This window comes from Felis catus, chromosome C2 (genome assembly GCF_018350175.1).
Source record: "Felis catus isolate Fca126 chromosome C2, F.catus_Fca126_mat1.0, whole genome shotgun sequence".
NCBI classification, from domain to species: domain Eukaryota; kingdom Metazoa; phylum Chordata; class Mammalia; order Carnivora; family Felidae; genus Felis; species Felis catus.
Genome location: NC_058376.1, coordinates 35,645,486 through 35,668,778, shown reverse-complemented (window position 1 = coordinate 35,668,778; position 23,293 = coordinate 35,645,486). Strand labels below are relative to the sequence as shown.

General features: G+C 34.7%; 1 long non-coding RNA gene across 2 annotated transcripts in view; it reads right to left on the bottom strand.

Moving 5' to 3' along the window:
- Positions 1 to 10,647: 10,647 nt before the first annotated feature.
- The window catches only part of LOC123379908, a 113,482-nt gene continuing 100,836 nt past the window's right edge, over positions 10,648 to 23,293 (bottom strand). For both annotated transcript variants that reach the window (XR_006584943.1, XR_006584944.1), the window contains one exon: positions 10,648 to 11,369. This is a non-coding gene — a long non-coding RNA (uncharacterized LOC123379908). The remainder of the gene's footprint in view (positions 11,370 to 23,293) is intronic.

The following is a 23,293-nucleotide window of genomic DNA, read 5'->3' as shown; positions in this document are numbered from 1 at the left end:
AAATGAAGTTAGTTTTGTTTAGGAGAGAGGCAGCAAAGAGTGAGTTGTCTTTGTAAAGCAACCCAAGCAATGGGATGGGGTGGGCTTGGGAAAGCAGAGGGAAGAATTAAAGAAATTACACAGAGATGCATTACAGGGGTTAAAGTCTATTTTAAACACCTGCAATTTTTCCAGGAGTTTTGATAGAATTTGTCTACTGAGCTATGTTTCTTTTTTTTTTAATTTTTCTTAAACATTTATTCATTTTTGAGAGACAGAGAGAGACAGAGCATGAGTGGGGAAGGGGCAGAAAGACAGAGGGAGACACAGAATCCAAAGCAGGCTCCAGGCTCTGAGCTGTCAGCACAGAACCCAACGTGGGTCTCTAACTCAGAGACCATGAGATCATGACCTGAGCCGAAGTCAGACGCTTAACTGGCTAAGCCACCTACATGCCCCTACTGAGTTATGTTTCTCAAACATCCCACAGTCCAAAAGCAAATTGTTTACCAGAATAAGGTTTGAGCTCATGGAGTCAGTTATCTACACCCAGACCCTCTTGTTTGTCTCCTTTTAAAAGTTAAGTAAATCACAGCTAATGTTCTCTCCCCCTGGCCATACAAGGAGGACATGTTCATTGTTAATAACATATCATGATAAGTGTATAAATAAAGAAAACTAAAGTCACCTACAATCTCCTCTCTTTGCCACCACATAAATAGCTGTTATTACTTCTCTCCATTCTAGCATACATAATTGGTGCACTTATATTGTGCATTCAGTTCAGTTTATATCCTGATTTTTGCAATTATTATAACAATTTCTTACAGCATGTATATGTTTCACAAGCATTGTAATGAGTACATAATTATCCATCCTCTATTTTTGGACATTTATATTTTCATTTTCAGTGTTATTAATAAAGCTATGCTAACCCATAAATCTTTATTTCATCTTCCCTTTCTTAATAGGAAAATTTGTACATGCTGTTTCAAACTTAGAATCTGATAGAATTTCTGAGATAATGTACAGGTTTATTGTTCTGCTATCATCAAGTATTACTGTCATTTGTGATTATATGTGATTTACCTGTATATATTTAATGAGATTATTTTTAAAATAATTTGCATGAAACTTTCTTACAAACTAAAAAACTGATGCCACCACATAACTTACCTTTTATGTCTGCAATCACCTTTATTACAATTGTATTATCACTGTAAAATCATGGACAACTAGTAGTAGAGAGAATTTCTGACCCATACAAGTAAATTAATCTCATAACTTCAGAGACATTGTTTTTGATTTGGAAGAGGGTTGTAGATTTTGGTAAGAGTTTTTAGCTATTTCAGAAAGTGAAAGTTATCTTTTAAATATACAGAACTAGTTGTAATATAAAGAATATTCTGGTAGGTTCTGGTAAAAAAAAATGCCAAAGAACAGTTTTAAAAATAGTTTCAGAAATTTAGCATGCTAATATCTCCCAAAACAATTACTTAACAGAGGAAAAAAGCTTACATGAATATATGGAATTTTGAGTGTTTGCTCTTGTCACTCATTTATAATATTATAATGTTAAGCAATGTTACAAGCTAGAAGAATTAACGTGACTTGGGTTAAGAACATTTGACTTAATCTCTTGAAAATTGTAGGTACTTGCAATATTCCAAATTGCTCAACTGCTTATTTGCAGAGATTTGTTTTCCTGGACCTCATTAAATAAATTACTGTTTTTTAGCCTACATGTAGTTTCATTGTGCTTACCCAGCTACCTTTGGAGAGACAACTCCCAAGGAAAGCAGGACAATTGTGTAGCTCAATGAGTGGTGATAACAAATAACTCCCAGTGAATCGTTTAACAAAGCATCATTACACATCTCTAATTTGGCTACAGGAGAAGAGGGAACAAATCCATGTTGGATATCTAATTTTCCTACTCTTATTTTGTTCATAGTTTCTTGTTTGCTTGTTCCTTTTGTCTTCATGTATAAATATCAACATATTCAGATACTCTAGTATTTTAGGGGCGCCTGGGTGGCGCAGTCGGTTAAGCGTCCGACTTCAGCCAGGTCATGATCTCGCGGTCCGTGAGTTCGAGCCCCGCGTCAGGCTCTGGGCTGATGGCTCAGAGCCTGGAGCCTGTTTCCGATTCTGTGTCTCCCTCTCTCTCTGCCCCTCCCCCGTTCATGCTCTGTCTCTCTCTGTCCCAAAAATAAATAAACGTTGAAAAAAAATTTAATAGAGTATTTTAATATACCTTACTGCACTCTACTTCTTAAAATCATCATAAATCTTATGTACACAGAGAAAACTTTTCCAATCATAATTAGCAACAGGGAAGAAGGAAACAAAAAGACTTTGTGGTACTTTTCAGAATGTGAAATGGTTCTTTTTCCATTGTTTTCAAAAAGGGTATAGATATTTATCAATCACTTAGGAATATAAAATCAAGATGTATGCATATTCCTAGTGAGAAGAAGAGGTAAATAGACCTGCTTCTGCAAATGCATCTGTAGGTGACTGACTATCATTCCATATTTAAATGCATGCAATATTATTTTCCACTTTTATGTCTAAATTGATGTCCTATGAGCATTGAACAGTTGGGATTGGTTAAATGCAACTAATAACAAAAACTCCAAGTCGAAATTGTGTTTCAGATTGCTTTGTGCCAAAAGGAGGTGTCTTGTCCACATATAAGGTAAAATGTCCATATACTTTACCTATCATGAAATCTCACCTTTCCAAATTTGATAACCTATAGTAGTAAAACTTTAGATTTCAGAGAACTATAAATGTTTATAGCACCGCACTTGATAATTTAAAGTAATGCATTGTAGAGTAAATCTATTTCATTAGGGTAATCTTTGTCCTTATCTTTAATGAACTAAAATATAACTGGATGCCTCAAATATAAATGTTATATCAATAAACATCTTTATGGTATAAATATAATATGGAAATGGCATAAATAATAAGTATTTACATAATAAAATTTACATATGAATGAAATATTTTCTATAGATTAACCATCACCGTTCCCTCAAGCCACTGTTTGCAATCCGTTGTACTTCAGGCTTTTTCTTCAAGCTGGTTACCTATTAGTTTATTTTATTTCTTATTTTGAAACTCCTCCATAACTTGATGCTCCCCCAAAAAATCTGAAAAATAGGAGTACAGTTTTGGCTTAACCCTCACCTCATGTGACTTTTCCATCTCTACTCTCAATAACAAATGATTCTGTGTGAAATATGGAGTTCCGTCTTCATTTATTTGGTCTACATTTTTGTTCCTGTCATCCTTTGTGACACACATGATGTAGCTAAGAGAAGCCCACGATTGGAAGACTGACTCCAACAATATTAAGACTTCAGGTGAGTTTTTATTTCAGTTACTACTTCCTCGTCTACAATATGAGAGAGATACTGCAATAAACATTATCTAAGCTTCCTCTCACTTCTAACATTTTAAGATATACTCTTTTCTTTTGCATTGGTGAGTAGTAGTCCATTGTGCATATATATGACATCTTTATACATTCATCAGTTGATGGACATTTGGGCTCTTTCCATAATTTGCCTATTGTTAATAGTGTTTCTATAAACATTGGGGTCAGCAGCAACTCCTTTATCCTCTGGGTAAATTCCTAGCAGTGCAGTTATTGGGTCATAAGGTAATTCTATTTTTAATTTTTTGAGGAACCTCCACACTATTTTCCAGAGTGGCTGCACCAGCTTGCATTCCCACCAACAGTGCCAGAGGGTTCCCCTTTCTCCACATCCTTGCCAGCATCTGTTGTTTCCTGAGTTGTTAATTTTAGCCACTCTGACTGGTGTGAGGTGGTACCTCAATGTGGCTTTGATTTGTATTTCCCTGATGATGAGTGATGCTGAGCATTTTTTCATGTGTCGGTTGGCCATCTGGATGTCTTTTCTGGAGAAGTGTGTATTCATGTCTTTTGCCCATTTCTTCACTGGATTCTTTGTTTTTTGAGTGTTGAGTTTGATAAGTACTTTATAGATTTTGGATACTAACCCTTTATCTGATATGTCATTTGCAAATATCTTCTCCCATTCTGTTGCTTGCCTTTTAGTTTTGCTGATTGTTTCTTTCACCGTGTAGAAGCTTTTTAGCTTGATGAGGTCCCAGTAGTTCATTTTTGCTTTTGTTTCCCTTACCTTTGGAGACATGTCAAGTAAAAAGTTGCTGTGGCTAAGGTCAAAGAAGTTGTTGCCTGTTGTCTCCTGTAGGTTTCCTGTCTCACATTAAGTCTTTCATCCATTTTGAATTTATTTTTGTGTATGGTGTAAAAAAATGGTCCAGTTTCATTCTTCTGCATGTTGCTGTCCAGTTCTCCCAGAATGAAATTTTGCCATTTGCAACAACATGGATGGAACTGGAGGGTATTATGCTAAGTGAAATAAGTCAGCCAGAGAAAGACAGATATCATATGATTTCATTCATATGTGGACTTTGAGAAACTTAACAGATGACCTTAGGGGAAGGGAAGGAGAAATAAGATACTAACAAGGAGGGAGGCAAACCATACAAACTCTTAAATACAGAGAACGAACTGAGGGTTGATGGGGATGGGGGTGTTGGGGTTTGGGGAATATGGGTAATGGGTATTGAGGAGGGCACTTGTTGGGATGAGCACTGGGTGTTGTGTGTAACTGATGAATCAAAGGAATCTACTCCTGAAACCAAGACTACACTGTATGTTAGCTAACTGGACAATAATAAAAAAACAAAAAACAAAAAACAAAAAACAAAAAACAAAAAACAAAACAAAACAAAAAGATGTACTTATCTCTCTCATAAAACCATGGAAATGTCTATGGCATTTCATGGAGCTGCATTTAAAATTATGTCCTAAATCATATTGCCTTTGTAATGACACAGATTTAAACAGGGGCACATGTTTTTTTTTTGTTGTTGTTGTTGTTCCTAAGTCCTTTTATAGGTAATAGCATAACATACTTTGAGGTTGAACATTACAAAATTTCCCACTGGTGTGTCATCTTTTAAAAGTATGTATTAACATAAGTGAAGTGCAATTCTGTCTGTTGTTCCTGTGTAATTAATAATAACCCTTCTTACTTTTAAAAGAGCCTAGTTGGGACAATAAATTATAAAACTATCCTAATCCTTATCCAATAGATTTTGTTTAATTGCAAATATTCTTAAAACCTTAAAATAGATCTCACTTCTAGTGGAAAGTATCATTTAAAACCTTTCTACCTTCCTCTTGACTATCTCCATCAAGCAAAAACAATTTCTGGAAATGATACATTAGAAAGAGGAAAGAATTTACAAAACATGAGATTTTTAGGAAGGGCAACTCTTCTTAATACCTGAAGCTTCTAAAGGTGGTAACAACATGAACGGTAGCAGCAATGACAGTGACAACAAATAACAATTGTCCTATGCCTGTGCTATGTTAAGTATTTTTCAATTCTTGTATCATTTAACTCTAAAATTATCTATGCAGTAGGCACTATATTTATTTCAGAGAGAAAGAGACTGCATCTTCAAGAAGTTAAGAAACTCTTTCAAACTTGACAGGTTAGAAAGATAGAGCATGAGTTTGAAGCCAGACAATCTGTCTTCTTAATGGGGACTCAAGTACATTGAAAGTTTGAAAGGATACTATACACATTTTCTGAGATAATTATCAATATTAACAAATTTTAATGTTATTATTAACTTCTGAGTTTGTTTGGGACATAGAAACTTTGTTGTGAAGATAAATTATGGATGTCTTGGTGTTCCCTCACTCTACTTATTAGGCATTTCTAGATGTTAAAATATCCTTTCCTCTACTAGAATTATGGCAAACTCAATTTACATTCTATTATATTTCCATCAAACAGTTATATAGTAATTGGTGACCAGTGAAATATAAACTTAATTGAGAACTAGGCTTTAAAGTTAAGGAAGAAATAAACCATGTAAGATATTGTACAATGATAAAATAATCATAGTAAGCACATAGTACACCTTATTATACATATTTATTCTATTCCCTATTTTCTCTTGCCATTAATTGGAATTAAGACATTTTAATTTGAACACATAGCATAAAGTAGTAATAAAATATTAAGTGGCAATAATGAAATTATCCCTTGAAATGTCAAGTGATTCATGAATCTGACTGGAAAGAGGACTATAATAAGATTGTCTTGTGGGTAATATGAATGGAAAGAAGTTCCTCATATGGGATGCTAGAAAATATCTCCAATTGCTCCCCAGTGTCCTCTGTGTACAAGGTTCTGTCAAATCACCAGAATCAAGAGAAACCAACCAATTTCCAATATTTATAACCAAAGAAACAGAAGGCCTAAAGCCCTTTAATGAAGTCAAGTAAGTGAGGTCACTGTAATTGATGCCCTTTGATCATCCATGAGATTCCCATCCCAGGAAAACATTAAAAAAAAAAAAAAAGGTAACATGCGGAATATAGCACCCATACACACATACACACACTCGCACATGTGCACATACCTATGCAAATAAACACTGCATACCTATTAATAAGTTTATTCCTTCAGCCTACTTAATTTGGTTGAGCTCACACACATGAAGGAGGGAATCTAAAATCAGAGTACATGCTTTGTACTTTTGTAGTCATGTCTTATCCAAATAGACTCATGCATATCAGAGAGAAACATGCATTCATGACTTTCACTGACATTCTTTGTTTTAAACATTGAACTATAAAATTTTTTACATTGCTATCATCAAAAACTAAAAAACAAAAAGGATTTGTTTCCTAACCAATAAACACAAATAAATTAGATTTGAGGGTACATTTAACTGGGAAATTAATTAGGGCTCATAAGGTCAATATAAATGACAATAATTTATGAAAATAAAAAGAGTTTAGGAGAATAGTACCTGAACCTTTGATTCACTAACTTGTTTTGGATAGAGTTTCATTTAAACTCATTTGGTATGTATATGTGTATTTATATGTATATGGTTATGTATATGTTTATGTATATGTATGTATGTAGGTATGTATTCATTCATTCATTCACTCATTCAGTGAAAGATGAATACAAATGTGAAGATCCAGCCCTAAGTGTCTGCTGACTCAATTCAGTGTTTAAACCATCTTACTCACTTAATGATGGTTTGCTTATAAACTTTTGCCAAAATGGATCTTGAAACCTTATACCACTTTTCACAAAGTGAGTTCTTTTTTGCTCTCGAATGTATTAAATAATTATAAGAAGTGGCGATTTTGACTTGACTCATCTGTTTCTGGCCAGAGAATATCATAAAGAATAAACTGAACTGTGCACCATATTTCTATCAGCCCCAAATGTTTTTCTCATATGCCTAATATCAGCATTAGGGATCAAGAGGTAGCATCTTCTATGAATCTTCAATCTGGTCGGCCCAGGTTCTACTTCCATATATGTTGAAATACTCTTGCGTTTAGTCTTTTCTCACCCTACCCCACCCTACCCTCACTTAAAGATGTTTTTGCATTATACATCTGGTTTTAAGAGCAGTTTGAGTATAAGACATCCATAAGCTTCAAGGCATAAAGGTTGCCTGCCTAAAAATTGCTCACCTGATTCTCTGTCACCTTCCAAGGAAAGTCTCTCTCACACACCTCCTTCACCAAATCCTTCTTTGGTGTCAAAATGCCATAAATACTCATTATATTACATTTTGTCAATAGATTTGTTAACTTCCAACTTATTTATTGCTTATATAAAAGCAGTTTTCATCGTTCAATTGATTTTTATAATGCTTTAAAAAATTTTAGTGTCTATTTTTCAGAGAGAGAAAGACAGAGCACGAGCGGGGGGAAGGGCAGAGAGAGAGGGAGACACAGAATCTGAAGCAGGCTGCAGGCTCTGAGTTGTGGGCACAGAGCCCAATGCAGGGCTCAAACTCGCCAACCATGAGATCATGACCTGAGCTGAAGTTGGAGGCTTAACTGACTGAGCCACTCAGGCGCCCCTCATTCAACTGATTTTTATTTCTCTTAATAAAAATTATTTGGATATTTTGGGTTTGATCATAATTTCATTCCTCAAAATTTATGGAAATATTTTACTCATGTAAATGTGTGGCAGATTTAATATGGGGCAGATATTTCAGAAACAAAGTAAAAAAGTGAGAGATGGGGCACCTGGCTTTCTCAGTCAGAAGAGCAGGCAACTCTTCATCTTGGGGTCATAAGTTCAAGCCCCACATTGGGTTGGAGACTACTAAACAATAAACTAACTAATTAATTAAAAAAATTAAATCCAGTTCTCATTTGCAGCACAAAATACAAAACTAAAACTATTGATGACCCTGACTCACCAAGGAAAAGTTGCATTTATGATAGGTTAGGCTTGAGAGGAAATAATGCTATATTCTTGGGAGAAAAATCCAGAAAAATAATACTAATACAGCTTTTATATAAATAATATTTGTATATTATATATATATATAAATATTTATATAGAAATATTTAGTTACATTCAGCATTCAATAACAGAAAGGATGACAAGTTAATTGCCTAATACAATGAACTACTGAAGTCTTCAGTTTAAAAAATTCAAAATCTATTGATACATACATAATGCCTTGGTACATATTAAAATAGTAGCAGTATTTGTTGCATCCTGCTCCAACAAGGTTCCTAGCTATTCCTTGAATATATCAGTTGGGAGACATGTTTCTGCTTTAGTCTCTTTGTTTACATATTCCCTCCTTTACCAAATATCCATTTGATTTATTCCATTACCTCCCTGAGGTCTTTGCTCAGATATTAACTTCTAAATAAGGGTTAGGCAGACCATCAGTTTGTACTTCAACTTGCCCCTCTCCTACCATGTCTAGCATTTCTAAACCCTCTTCCCTCTTCTGCATTTTATTTTCCAACAGAAGGTATCGTCACCTTACATACTACATAAATGATAGTTAAAACATTATAGCTTACATAAAATAGTTATTTGGCTAATAATGAGGCCTATTGTTTAGTACCTGGCTTCCCCACTGTATATCCTCTAAGAGTAGAAATCCTTGGCTTTTTGTTAACTAACACATTTTAAGGACTCAGTGAATATTTGTTGCCTAAATGAAAGAATAGACTATTCAGATTATTAGGTAATTAGACTTTGTTTAACTGTATTCATAATCAAATTTATCCCTTATGTTTAGCATATAACAGATAATAGCTAGAATGAAAACTAAGATAAGAAAGAAAGCTTAATATAGAACCCAGGATAGTATTAGACAAAACATATACTTGTCTAATTTGAAACAGAAAGTGAATTTGGACTTCCAAATTAACACGGGGAATTGAACACACATTTTATATATATTCCCTCATGAAACTCAGGTTGAGAGGAAAAACAGCTAATCCTACTTCAAAAAAAGTATAAGAGGATAAAACAATAGATGAGTAATATTTTGAAAGGTGAAGAACATGAAGAAATTAGCAGAGAAAAAAACCCGAACAACAGACCAGAACGAGTAAATTCTAGTAAGAAGCAAATTGAGTTTCTCTGTTGAAGCCCCCAAATCCCCAAGCTTTGGATGTGCCTGATAACTAGCAGGGAGATGATGGAGATATGACTGAAACAGAGGATTTGTTAGAAAGTCTATGTTAGGAACAGACTATATTGTCTTCCCCATGTCAACCAGGCTGTCTTCTAAATATGGAGTAAATTGACTATTTACTCTCAGTGCCTGACTTATTCTGTAAAGAAACTTAGCTAGAGAGTGCAAACTCAGGGATCTCAGTCAAAGAGTAGTACATAGAAAAGCAAGTTCCAAAAAGAGTGGGGTTAAATGAAAATATTTTCATTGAATGATTAAAATTTCCAACTTCCCTGGGACTGCTCAGTTTTAGAATGATGGTAGTCACACATCAACATCCACTCTCTTCCATCACTCCACATCAGTCAGCAACTAAATGGTTCCAGAGAAAAGACTAACGCATGCTCACATTTGGGATTTCCCTGCCCAGGTATCCTAACAATTGGCAAGTCCCTGAGGAATGACAGTGAGAAACAATATAAAACCTGGAAAAAAAAGTGCTTGAATAAAAAGATAGTGATAATCTCTAAACATGGTGAAATATTTTTATTCGTGAAACAATTAGTTGTTAAAGAAGAGGACATAAAAAAAACTCTTTAAAATTAAAATTAGGAGTTAAGGGGTGCCTGGGTGGCTCAGTCAGTTAAGCGTCAGGCTGTTGATTTTGGTTCAGGTCATGATTCCAGGTTCATGGGATCAAGCCTTGCATTGGTCTTCATGTTGAGTGTGGAGCCTGCTTAAAATTCTGTCTCTCTCTCTCTCTCTCTCTCTCTCTCTCTCTGTCTCTCTCTGTCTCTCTCTCTCTCTCTCTCTCTCTCTGTCTCTCTCTCTCTCTCTCTCTCTCTCTCTCTCTCCCTTTGTCTCTCTCCCCCACTTGTGAGTTCTCTCTCTCTCAAATTAAAAAAAAATATGTGTCAAAATAAAAAAAATCTTGTTTTTTATATCACTAAGAACATTAAATACAAGTAATACTGTAGAAATTATAGCAAAACCAACAGCAAAACCAATATATATATGTATATATTTGCATATATATATATATATATATATATATGCAAAATTGCAAAGAAAAATAAGAAAAGTAGAGTCTGATCTAACATATAACTAGTAAAAATCCCAGAAGGAGAGAACAGAGAAAATGGAGGAAAGAGAGTCATCAAAAGCCTATACAAGGAAGTAACTCAGGCTAAAGAGAACAGCTTTCTAGACTGAGGGTATCCAGAACAAATAATGAACAAATGACTCACATTGAGCATATTATTGCACCTGAAATTGTGAAGGTCTGAGATTTTATCCACTTAAATGTTAGTCTGCCTGCAGATCTCCAGGTGAGAGATTGAATCTTTTATTATTCATGGCAATTGCACCAGTCAGAATAGCATCGAAATACCAGTTCTCCACACCCCAGTTCCCCAAAGAATGATTCAAAGGACAGGGCCTGCTCTAACCTGCATGTGCAGTAGAATTGCACCACAAGAAAAAAAACCTCCAAACTCTAGCAATTTGTACAGGGAGGATAAGACATCTGGCCCACCTAGCTCTGGTGAGATTGAGAGAGAGAAGAGAGGAAGAAAGGCCTCTGTTTTTGGAATCTAAACAAATCATCTCTAGAAAAATAAGAAAATTTGTGCCTTTACTTCATCTCTTTGCAATCTGAAGAAAGTCCCTCAGGAAAGAGATTTTAAATCGCCCCAGAGAAATAGACAGTTTCTAATGTCCAATGCATGTTTGTCTTTCAAGAGTACCTTTAACCTTGGTTATCAGTAATCCTTGTTCAGTAAATCACGATCAATGTAAAAATATTCACGGACCATTGTCTTCCAGCACATATTTTCAAATTTCTGAAAAAGGAAGATAAAATGAAGATGTTAATAGAGAGAGAAAAGAAAAGATAAATACATGTAAACAATTATGCTAACATGGCATTTGATACCCCAACAAAATCATCAGAAGTGAGATGTCAAGGACCAAATGTCTTTGAAGTTCTAAAGAAAAATAATTTTAAACTGGGATTCTTTATTCAGTAAAAGCTTCAGTTAAAAATAGTGGTAAAATAGAAATATTTTCAAGCTTCCAGTATCTCAAAAGTGTACCATTCATGCAAATCATCATCAGTACTTTTGTAGAAGCCATATTCTAGCAAAATGAAGGAGAAAACTGGTCCAGAGAAGAAGATCAGGAAGAGGAAGAGCCAGCTGTGCTGCTGGCCTACAGAACACGAGCACAAATAGGGACAAAGGGATAGGGGACGCCAGGAGGACCGACTCCAGGAAAGAAAATTAACTGGAACTGGTACATCACCTGATGTGCTTCGCCATGTGGGGAAATTGTATTCCGATAGAAAGTTTGGAAGAGTTATAAATAGCAATATAAAATACCCGAGAAATGAAAAGTGAAGTAAATAACTCTAGGAAAAAAAATATGCAGAAAGAAAATGGTGTCGTGGTACACTGCTTGGCACAATGCTAGAAATGTCTAAAGACACATCAGCATGTGTTGAATTCAGATTCCGGCACTCATTCACAACATTGTGAACTACATTGAGTAGTTTCATTAAACTCCCTGGGCAAGTTTCCCAATATAAAAATGAGAATCTTTTACCTAACTTACATGAATATTGCGAACCATAAATGATACAATGCACGCTAAGTGATTAGGAATGTGTTAAGTGTCCAGGGATGCCTGTCTCGGTTGGTTAAGCATCTGAATCTTGGTTTAGGCTTAGGTCATGATCCCATAGTTTGTGGTTTTGAGCTGCACATCAGAATCCAGGCTGTCAGCGTGCTGTCTGCTTGGGATTCTCTCTCTCTCCCTCGCTCTTTGCCCCTCCCCTGCTCTCTCTCTCTCTCTCTCTCTCTCTCTCTCTCAAAATAAGTAAACTTAAAAAAATTTTGAGAAGGAATGTTGTAAGTGTTCAGGAAATATTAGGCTGATTAGTAGCAGTAGTAGAAGTAGTGACAGTAGTAGCACTTGACTTTTTTTACCAGAACCAATTTTTTTCTCTTTTTTTAAATATTAGAATTGTCTCCTGAGATTTACTCCAATGACACATTAACTAACTGGTACCATGGAAGAATTTTCCTGCCATTGCCTTACTTATAGAAATAACCACAAGTATGGTTTCTATCTCTATTTGGAGATAGTGATCATCTAACCAAGTTTTCATGATTTTGAACAAATTATTTACAGAAAACTATAGAAACTTCCTATTACTATGATTGATCTCTTTCTTTTTGTCAGAAATACCAGTGACTCTCCACATTGTCGTTAGTTGCACTGTTTATCATAAAATAAAAAAGCTCAACTGATAACTCTTTTTGAAGACTAGTGGATAGGGATGATATTTTCAAAGTTCTGGAGACATTAAATCAATTTTAAGGAGAATTACATACAGAGCGTTTTTGAATTTGGGAAATATTTTTTATTGACATGCTTGGACATAAAATTTCATTCCTTTCAAAACCTTAGTAATGGTAGTTGCATCCATCCAAACTCCTTTTTTTAAGGCTACTCTCTCTAAGGAACTTCTTCCAATTAAGCATTATGGAAAGATTAAACACACATTTTTTTTTCACAGATATAAGCAAAAAACAAATTACTTCCCTGTGAAATCTATAATACATTTTAATTGGATACAAAACAATGAAGCATAAATATGCATCAGGATCACAAAGATGAACTGTCCTTGTCTCTAGGGAAGGCACAAGTATAGATTGATGTATAAAGTTCAATGCCATGGATTCACTCCCAGAGGGTAAAAACACATCTTATTTTGATTGTTTTCCAGTGAATTTGGCAAGATTAAACTAACAAAATATAGAGAATGTACTGGGATCATTCAGCTCAAAAATAACTGCAGTGTATTGTAGTAAACATTATAATTGTATAATTGTATATAATTGTATAAAATACATTACATATATATGTAATGTATTTTAAAACACCTCTCATAAAATTCTGCACTCCACACTAAAATAAGTAGTTTTTAGCATGACGTTAACATCAACTACTTTAATAACATAGCTCTAATCATTCCTTATGAATGCCGAAAGATAGAGTAAGAAAGACAATAATACTGATTTTTTTTTTCTTTTACCAAGTGATTTCCCAGATTCAGCCTTTGAGGACCAGCAAGGAGCAATGATTTGGAAAGTACCCCTTTAATTGGAATTCAAAGGATGTCAAATTATTTAGTGTTTTGGTTTAAATGAACATTCACCAAATATCCCAAACAGAATTTTGTATAACTTTATAGCATTTCTATATTCACACTTATGGAATGGTATTATACAGTTTATTATAGACTTTTCAGTTTCTTTCACTTACCTTCTGTTCTGAGATTAAGAAATATATCCCCAACTTCTTTTTACCTACCCCAAATTAGATGGGTTATGAGTAATACATGCAAAATAAATGCTTGGTAGAGGAAGAAAAGTAAACAGGGAAGGATATTTTAGATGAGGAGTACCTCCACTCATCTTAATAAATGAGAGAGTTTCTAGTGCTGGGTCTCTAACAAGTAGCAATATAAACATTATTTAAACAAACCCAGATTTTAGTTACAAAATACCTCAAGATTGTATTTGAATTTTTCACTTAATACCTTTGAAGAGCTCTTTTGCTCAAAGTGAATTCCATTTAGCCAAGTCAGATGGATATATTTCTGTTTTGAATCTATTCCAAGTCTCAGCAGTATATTAAAAAATAGATGATCAGACATCCCACTCTTTATAAAGCATTCTTCTATCTTAGCCCCTGTGACCCAACATTTAAGGACCTCCTTCTCATTTTCTTTTGCTGCTTTTTACTCCTCTACATGTATCAGCCTCTAGTTGTGAACCTTTTGATTTTCCCTACATAAATTCTTTTTCTTTGTGTTATTTTCCCTGGTCTTGTTCTAAACATCACTCTCATTGATGACTCTCATCCTGTTTCCTTGGAAGAGAATTCATCATTGATTTGACAACTCCATTTTAAATCTAGCAGATCTCTCAAACTTATGCTGAAAATAGATCATTTAATTATCAATCCTACCCCTGAGTTTTTCTTTATACATTCTTAACCTTAGGGAATATCATAACTATATACTGGTTATTTGAATCCAAAACCTAGGAGTCATTCTTAATTTCTGCCATTTCTTATCCTTCATAATGATCTATTAGCATGTCTTCCAGGTTCCATCGGAAATGTCAAGTTCAAATCCATTCGCTTCTCTATGCATACTTCCATCCCTGAATTCAAGCCAAAATTTTCTCCCCTGTACCTTGAAAATTGTTCTGCTTTAATATTTGCTTCCATCCTCAACCACTTTTCTATACAGAAGTTACAGGGTTTTTAAAGAATAAGTCAGATGTGTTGGGGCACCTGGGTGGCTCAGTTGGTTAAGCGTCTGACTTTGGGTCAGGTCACGATCATATGGTTTGTGCCTTCCAGCCCTACATCCGGCTCTGTGCTGACAGCTCAGAGCCTGGAGCCTGCTTCAGATTCTGTGTCTCCCTCTGTCTCTCTGCCCCTCCCGTGCTTGAGTTTTGTCTCTTTCTCAAAAATAAATAAACATTAAAAAAAATGAAAAAAATTTAAAGCATAAGTCAGACATTGCCTTTGTAATTTACAACCTCTTTTTTATTAAGCTTATTTACTTATTTTGAGAGAGAGAGAGAGAGAGAGAGAGAGAGAGAGAGAGAGAGAGAGAGACTTGAGGAAGAGCAGAAAGGGAGGGAGGGAAAATCCCAAGCAGCTCTGTGCTGTCAGAGCAGAGTCTGACATGGGGCTTGATCCCATGAACCAGGAGACCATGACCTGAACGAAACTCAAGACTCACACTTAATCCACTGAGCCACCCAGACACCCCTCTACCTTATAACCTCTTAAGAAGTATATGGTATACTAAGAATACAGTCCACATTCCTTACCTAGAGTACTCCATATTACCTCTGTTTATCTAGCCAAGATCATCTTCAACTGTTATCATCCTCACTCACCCAAATCAGGACACACTGGCTTCTTTAAATTGTCAAGAATTTTCTGGATTCGGAATTTAGCTGATTTTCTTTTTTTTTTAATTTTTTAACGTTTATTTATTATTGAGAGACAGAGAGAGACAGAGCATGAGCAGGGAAGGGGCCGAGAGATGGGGAGATACAAAATGTGAAGGTGGCTCCAGGCTCCGAGCTGTCAGCACAGAGCCAGATGCAGGGCTCAAACTCACAAACCGGTGAGATCATGACCTGAGCTGAAGTCAGATGCTCAGCCGACTGAGCCACCCAGGTGCCCCTTGATTTTCTATTGGAATGTTCTTTGTTTGAGTCTTTACATAGTTACATTCTGGTTTCCCTCAGGTCTTAGTTCAAATGTTACTTCTGAAATAAGACTGCCAGGGTAAAACACAGGATCCTCAGTTAAATCTGAACTTCAGTTAAATAATATTTTACAGTGTTACTAAAATATAGAAAATAAATATACAATTTATTGGACATAAATATACAGGACATAAATATACTAATAGAAAATGCTGGTTATTTGAAATTTAGATTTGACTCGTGTTATTTTGTTTTTGTTTTTGTTTTTGTTTTTGTTTTCCTTCTATCAGGCAACCTTATGCCTACAGGCCTTTTCTGGTGTCCTATGTTTGACCCCGTGTATTGCTTTTCTTGCATGTAACATATCTTGTGATTACATTAATTGTATAATTATGCCATTACGTTACAGAGCTCAAGAAGGAAGTAACTATTGTTTGTCATTTTTAGCAGAAAAGCTTTTTTTGACACATAGTAGGCACTCAATACATAACTAAATAATAATAAGTTAAACCAAAGTATTGTTTTGAAATGTGTGCCAGAATAGAGCCCAGAGAACCAAGTTCTGGCCGGGCTTCTTACCCTTGCCTACTATGAGTTTATGCAAATTGCATAATTTTTCTTAGGGTCAAATTTTCATCTCTGTATTGAGAAAAACCAGTTTTTCCTGCTTCATAGAGTGGTAGAAAAGCCTAAATCCTTTGTTTGTAATATTTTTATATTTTCTATAATGCTAAAAGTAAATATGTAACATATTGAAAACACAATGCATACATAATAATAATTTTAAATGCCCAGTTTCCTGCTGATATGTGATAACTGAGAACATATAAGTTGCACCTGAATGCGATTCAAGACTAAAGATATAGCTTTACTAGGTGAAAAAATCTTTAAAACACTATTTAAAGAAAATGTAGACGATGTATTTTATTTACTTAAACTTCTCTGCTATCATGTTGAAAATAATCAACCCAAGGTTGTGTGGAACTGAATTGAATGTGGTGTATGTTTTTCTGACTCTTCATTAGTCATTGAGGGAACAAGTGTCACACTAAAATTTTAGTTCAATAAGTAGAAGAACTAAACGTTGTCAATGTGTGAGCATCACAGATATGCAGTGAAGAGGAAAGGTACTGTTGTAAAACCCTGTGGAGCCCAGAAGGGATGAGTCTATAGGAAAGATATACAGTCACATATTCCCATATACTCTGGGCTATTTTCCAACTAAACTTGTGGAATGAGACAGCTGTGCCCTTTAATCTGTTCCCTATTGCCTCTTTATATGGTTAGTTCCAAATGAGATATTTTGCCTGGTGCTTCTATTGTCACTTTATGAATTCATGTCTAGTTCTGTGGAAGCACAATGTGTTGGTTTAGTATTTATTGATCTCTCACAATATGTTAAGAGTGATACAGAAAATACACACAACATGGCCCTCAATTTCTAGGAATTTATATTTTAAAGTCAAGTACTACACATATCTGCTGCAAGTATATATTACATACACAAACATATTCTACTCTTTTTGAGTGATTATCTTAAAATTGTATTTGTCTGGTATGACAAATCAGCATAAGTACTTTGAGAGAAATGGGTGATCAATAGTTTCAATGAAACCACACTCTTTAGCCAACATGATTAGATTTTTTGATGGCTTGCTGTCAGAAATTTTGTGATGGAATTGCTATTAGACAACATGCACTTGGTAAACATTTTACTGAAAAGAAATAAACCAAATGTCTTCTTTCAATATCGGTGGATACCAGACAATTTTCTCTTAGGGAATTTATTCCCTAGGTTCAGTGTTTACAAAGAAAAATAAAAATTGTTTCTTAATTGATGTCATTAACAATTGAAATGTGCATGAAGAGAAAATTAAATCACAATGGGATAAAAGGAAAATATCCATGTCTCAACATTGTGGCTAGCACTCTAAGCCACTAATTAATCTATCCCTTCCTCTCTGAGGTAGGTACAATTAACACCTTTCTTAGAAAAGGTAACTGAAGTTTCTGATTTTTTTAATTCAATTATTACATCAAACATTCAAATTCTTACATCAAGCAAGTCACGTAGCCAGAAATCAAAACCCATTTTGCTGACTCCAAACTGAAATTCTTCAGGAGTACTTTCCTAAAGAAATGTAAGAGAAAAGATCTGATGACATCTTGGATTGAAAGCTAGATTTGAACGAGTAATGTACCACTGTAGTTTAGAAAGTAAGTGAGCAGTTGGGGAATAATGTTCATTCAATTGTGTTTCTTTCTTTTTTTTTTTAATCTTTATTTATTTTTGAGAAAAGACCAGGGAAGGGCAGTAGGAGAGGGAGATAGAGGATCCAAATCTCACAGCACAGAACCCAATGTAGGGCTCAAACCTACAAACTGCGAGATCATGACCTGAGCCTGTCAGACAATCGCTTAACTAATTGAGCCACCCAGGTCCCCCTCAATTGTGTTTCTAAATTTCCCCAAATCTCCCTACAGAAACAAACAGAGCAATTAAGCTGGCAATAGAGAACAAAATATTTCAATAAAACTAGTGACATAGTATGCTCAAATACCTCAGAATATAAGTGTATTTTCCAAACTACTTTATTAAAAGGAATCAACACTATAGCTATGAATTAGGCATTTCTGTAAGTCTATAATAGTGATGCTGGAGAAAGAATTGAGAATCACAAAGAAAAATTCATAAATGGAATAAATTTCTAATCCCATATGGAAAAAACTCTGCCCTCACCAATTTGATGATTTCTAAAACAACCCTTTCTTACTTTCAACTTTTAGTTGAAAGTAAATTGAAACCAGTGAATGTAACTTTTAAATCAAATTGATGTTATAACAAGACAGATACAAATGATTTCAAATGACTCTATATTCTTACTGGGATTCAAACTAGAACAAGTATCAAAAGAATCTTAAACTGTATCTTAGTCTGCCTTTTAGTAAGAATGATGATATTTTGAAATATTAAATATAAATATAGGTTAAAGCAAGTAAGGAATGCTGGAACAGTCTTTAAGAGAAAAAAAATTTGTGTGTAAGCAAAATAAAAACAAATAAAAATAGAAGAAATTAATGAGGCTTAAACTTGGATTATGAAAAAATATATATTAAATACATGATGTTTTCTCTATTTTTCTAAATAGTAATTATTTCCTGGCTCTGTCTTTTTAAATGTTCTGAAATCATGACAAACCAGTAACAATGAACACATGGAGTCTTCAGATTGTTGATCTTTAAATGTGATTAAAAGAACAAGAGCTCTTTGGAGAAATGGAAATATTTCCTTGGTCAGGAAATAGACAAGATGTGTCTGGGCATTTTGTTTTCCAGAGAGCATAGAAAATATCAAGGTCCCTAAAAGAACACAGGTGCCAACTTGAAGGGGTAGTCACTGGCCAGTCTTAGACAATTGGAGAGTCAAACAGAATGTTGATTGTAAATCTTTAAAACATATGCAACTAGTTATTCTAAAAAACAAAATAAATGCATTTCACGTACATCTCAATCTCAGGGTAACTATAGCTGATAAGTGATAATTTTTAAATGAGGTTCTAAATGTAAGAATTGCAGAAGCAGTGATAGAAAATCATCATTTGCAACACCTAAGGAAATGACCTACACAAAACACACCGGTCATTAGCAAAACATCTTGGATATGTTGTGACAGAGAACAATGAATGAATCAGTATGACCACATCAGAACTCACTGATCACATTTAACATGAGTAAATGTTAGAAAATCAGAGACTATGGGCCACCCGATTTGCTACAACATACACAGAACTGTTGACACGAAGTGTTTTTTTTTCCCAAAAGAAGAAATATAATATTAATAAGGCCTCTAGAATCAACCAGCAGTTTGTACGAAATATAAAAGGCCGAGGTATATGCTAGAAAACCCCATAGAGTTGAAATCAGCCAAATGCTGCAGAACAAATTGTCCATCTTCTTCAACTAATACATAGCATAAAAGTTCAGGGGAGAGAAATCCGTTTTAGAATGAAGGAGACAAAAATCATTGGGTGTGTCCAAAGAAGAGATACAAATGGCCAACAGGTACCGGAAAAGATGCTCAATATCACTAATCGTCAGGAAAATCAAAATCACAATATCGTCTCACACCTGTTAGAGTGGCTATTATTGAAAAGACAAGAGATAAATGCGGGGGCGGGGTATGTAGAGAAAAGGAAGCTCTTGTGCACTGTTGGTAGAAAAGTCAATTGGTGCAGTTACTATAAAAAAACAATATGGAGGTTCATCCCATTTCTGGGTATATATTCAAAGGAAACAAAACCATTATATCAAAGATACAGCTGCACTCCCATATTCATTGCAGCATTACTCATAATAGCCAAGTTATGTGGCAAAATATACATGAAAGGATCAAAAAGTGATCACCTTCCTTTCTCTCTCTCTTCTCTCTCTATATCCAGATTTTATATTACATATCATATAAATGAAATGTGAATATATCTAAATGTGATATACATATATTCTCTATGTATATAATGGAATATTGTTCAGCCTTAAAAAAAGGAAATCTTGTCATTTGCAACAATATAGATGAACCAGGAGGACATTATGTTAAGTGAAATAAACCAGCAAGAGAAAGACATATATTGCATGATATCACTTACATATGGCATTAAAAAAAAAAAGTTGAACTCTACAAATAGAGTAGAAAAGTAGCTGCCAGGTACTAGTGGGTAGGGGAAATAGGAGGTGGTTGGTAAGAGAGACGTTTTCAGTTATAAGATGAATAAATTCTGAGGACCTAATGTACAATATGGTCACTATAGTTGATAACATTGTATTTTATAATTAAAATTTGCAAAGAAAGTACAACTTAAATATTCTCCACTGAAAATGAAAGAAAGAAGCAAATACGTGAGGTGATGATGTATTAATTAACTAAAGAGGGGGAATACTGTTACAATGTACATGTGTATAAGTCACCACTTGGTATATTTTAGATATCTTACAATTTTGTTAGTTGTATCTAAACAACAAACTGAAAAAAAGAATATATTAAGCAAACATAAACATGTTCAGATTTTGATTCAAATATCAAGTACAAAAAATAAATTTTTACGAACTAAATACAGAAATTTGAACAGAATCAAAATCTTAGCATTGAGCAAACATTATTAATTATACTGAATGCAATAACTTGTGAGATTGTTTTTTAAAGTATTTTTTTTGTTGGAAATGATTCAATATGTATGGGCAAAATAAAACCATATCTAGGATTTGTTTTAGGACTAAAATAGCAAAAAAAAGTTAATAAAGAAATAATAATAGTAACTGAAGGAAAATTTTCAAAATAATGGTAATCATGAAAGCTGAGTGATGAGGGTTTATGACACTATTGTCTTATTTACAATTTTTTAAAATTTTTTAATGTTTATTTTTGAGAGAGAGAGAGAGAGAGAGAGAGAGAGAGAGAGAGAGACATGGTGTGAGCCGGGGAGGGGCAGAGAGAGAAGGAGACACAGAATCCGAAGCAGGCTCTAGACCCCGAGCTTCCAGCAGGGAGCCTGACGCGGGGCTGGAACTCATAAACTGTGAGATCATGACCTGAGCCGAAGTTGGACGCTCAACCGACTGAGCCACTCAGGCGCCCCTACAAATTTTTAACATATGAAAAATATAATGGGAAATTTAAAAAAAAAATTAAAAAGTAGTTAAGCTCTATGGGTGAGTCCTTCTAAAGCTACACCTTGATAATTGCTATTCAGTTTGACTTGGACCCCCAAGAGTTCAGGCAAGAATATAAATATTTAGGTAAACCTCTGGAGCAAGTCATTATAAATGAGAGTTTATAAAAACAAAAAACATTAATGTTAATAAAATAGAGATATAATGTCTTACCACATATATTTTTTGATTATTTGGTCTGATGATTATTATTGGTCATACCATTTGTGAAGAGAGAACTAATAAAAACACTCCTGACTGGGTGTTACATGGCCACTGAATCTTGTGAGTTTGTTTTTGCTTTTGGGAGACATACTTTGACTTCTCAGTCATAAAGCTGTTTTTTTTTCTCAATTATCTTTGTCCCACTCCTTTTTTTTTTTTTCCATCAAGACTTGACATCTCCATGAAATATTTCCTAACCAGTACAGTTGCCATTATTCTCCATTTTCTTTGTACTCCTTAAATAAGTAATATACAACAATTTACTACTATATTTACTGAAATATCACTATTTAATTACATATTGTCTTATGCTACTTTAATCACTCACACATTACACTTCTACTACTAGAAAAACCATAAATTTAGTGTTTAGTCTTGTATTGCTTGCTTTGTGTTAACATTGTATGTACAGTCATTGTTTCTCCACACACTTATTTTTTTTTAATTTTTTTTTCAACGTTTTTATTTATTTTTTTGGGACAGAGAGAGACAGAGCATGAACGGGGGAGGGGCAGAGAGAGAGAGGGAAACGCAGAATCGGAAACAGGCTCCAGGCTCCGAGCCATCAGCCCAGAGCCTGACGCAGGGCTCGAACTCACAGACCGCGAGATCGTGACCTGGCTGAAGTTGGACGCTCAACCGACTGCGCCACCCAGGCGCCCCTCTCCACACACTTATTTGAATCCATTTTATTATCTAGCCTTGTATTAGGTTTTCAATGAATATTTATGCAGGGAGTAATTTTCAACAATTTCAAAGAAAAGAAGATAAAATATACCGGACCCTACCAAACACCATGCTAGATTCTTTACCTGAGTATTAGTACATTATTTTCCCAGGTTTAGAGAAGAGGAAACTAATGATCCATGTAATTTTCTCAGTGTTGCTAATAAATGGAGAAGCTGAGATTTTAATCTAACATTTGAATGATTACAAATTTTTTATAGTTTTTGTTTTCTTTGTATGTGTGGAAGTAAAAAGAAACAAAAACGTAAGGATAGTAACAGTAACATGTCCATGGTATGAAATTCTTCTCTTTTTTTTTTTTTAATTTTTTTTCAACGTTTTTATTTATTTTTGGGACAGAGAGAGACAGAGCATGAAATGGGGAGGGGCAGAGAGAGGGAGACACAGAATCGGAAACAGGCTCCAGGCTCCGAGCCATCAGCCCAGAGCCTGACGCGGGGCTCGAACTCACCGACCGCGAGATCGTGACCTGGCTGAAGTCGGACGCTTAACCGACTGCGCCACCCAGGCGTCCCCGAAATTTTTCTCTTACATAAGAATGTTTTGTCTATTTTCACACAAAATTCTAATTTCTTTTCAAGAGTATTGTGTTTTTTTTTAAGTCTTTTTTCTCATCAAAACCTAGTTGCCATCTTATCCATATACATTTACTTAGCCTTGTGTCTGGATCAGTGACACACCACAGGAATATATGGGTATGAGATCTTTGAATTTTCAATTAAAAATTGTAGTTGCAATCAAGCCCCAGGAAATTAACACTCTCATGCTAAGACCCAGATATTCACCAGTGT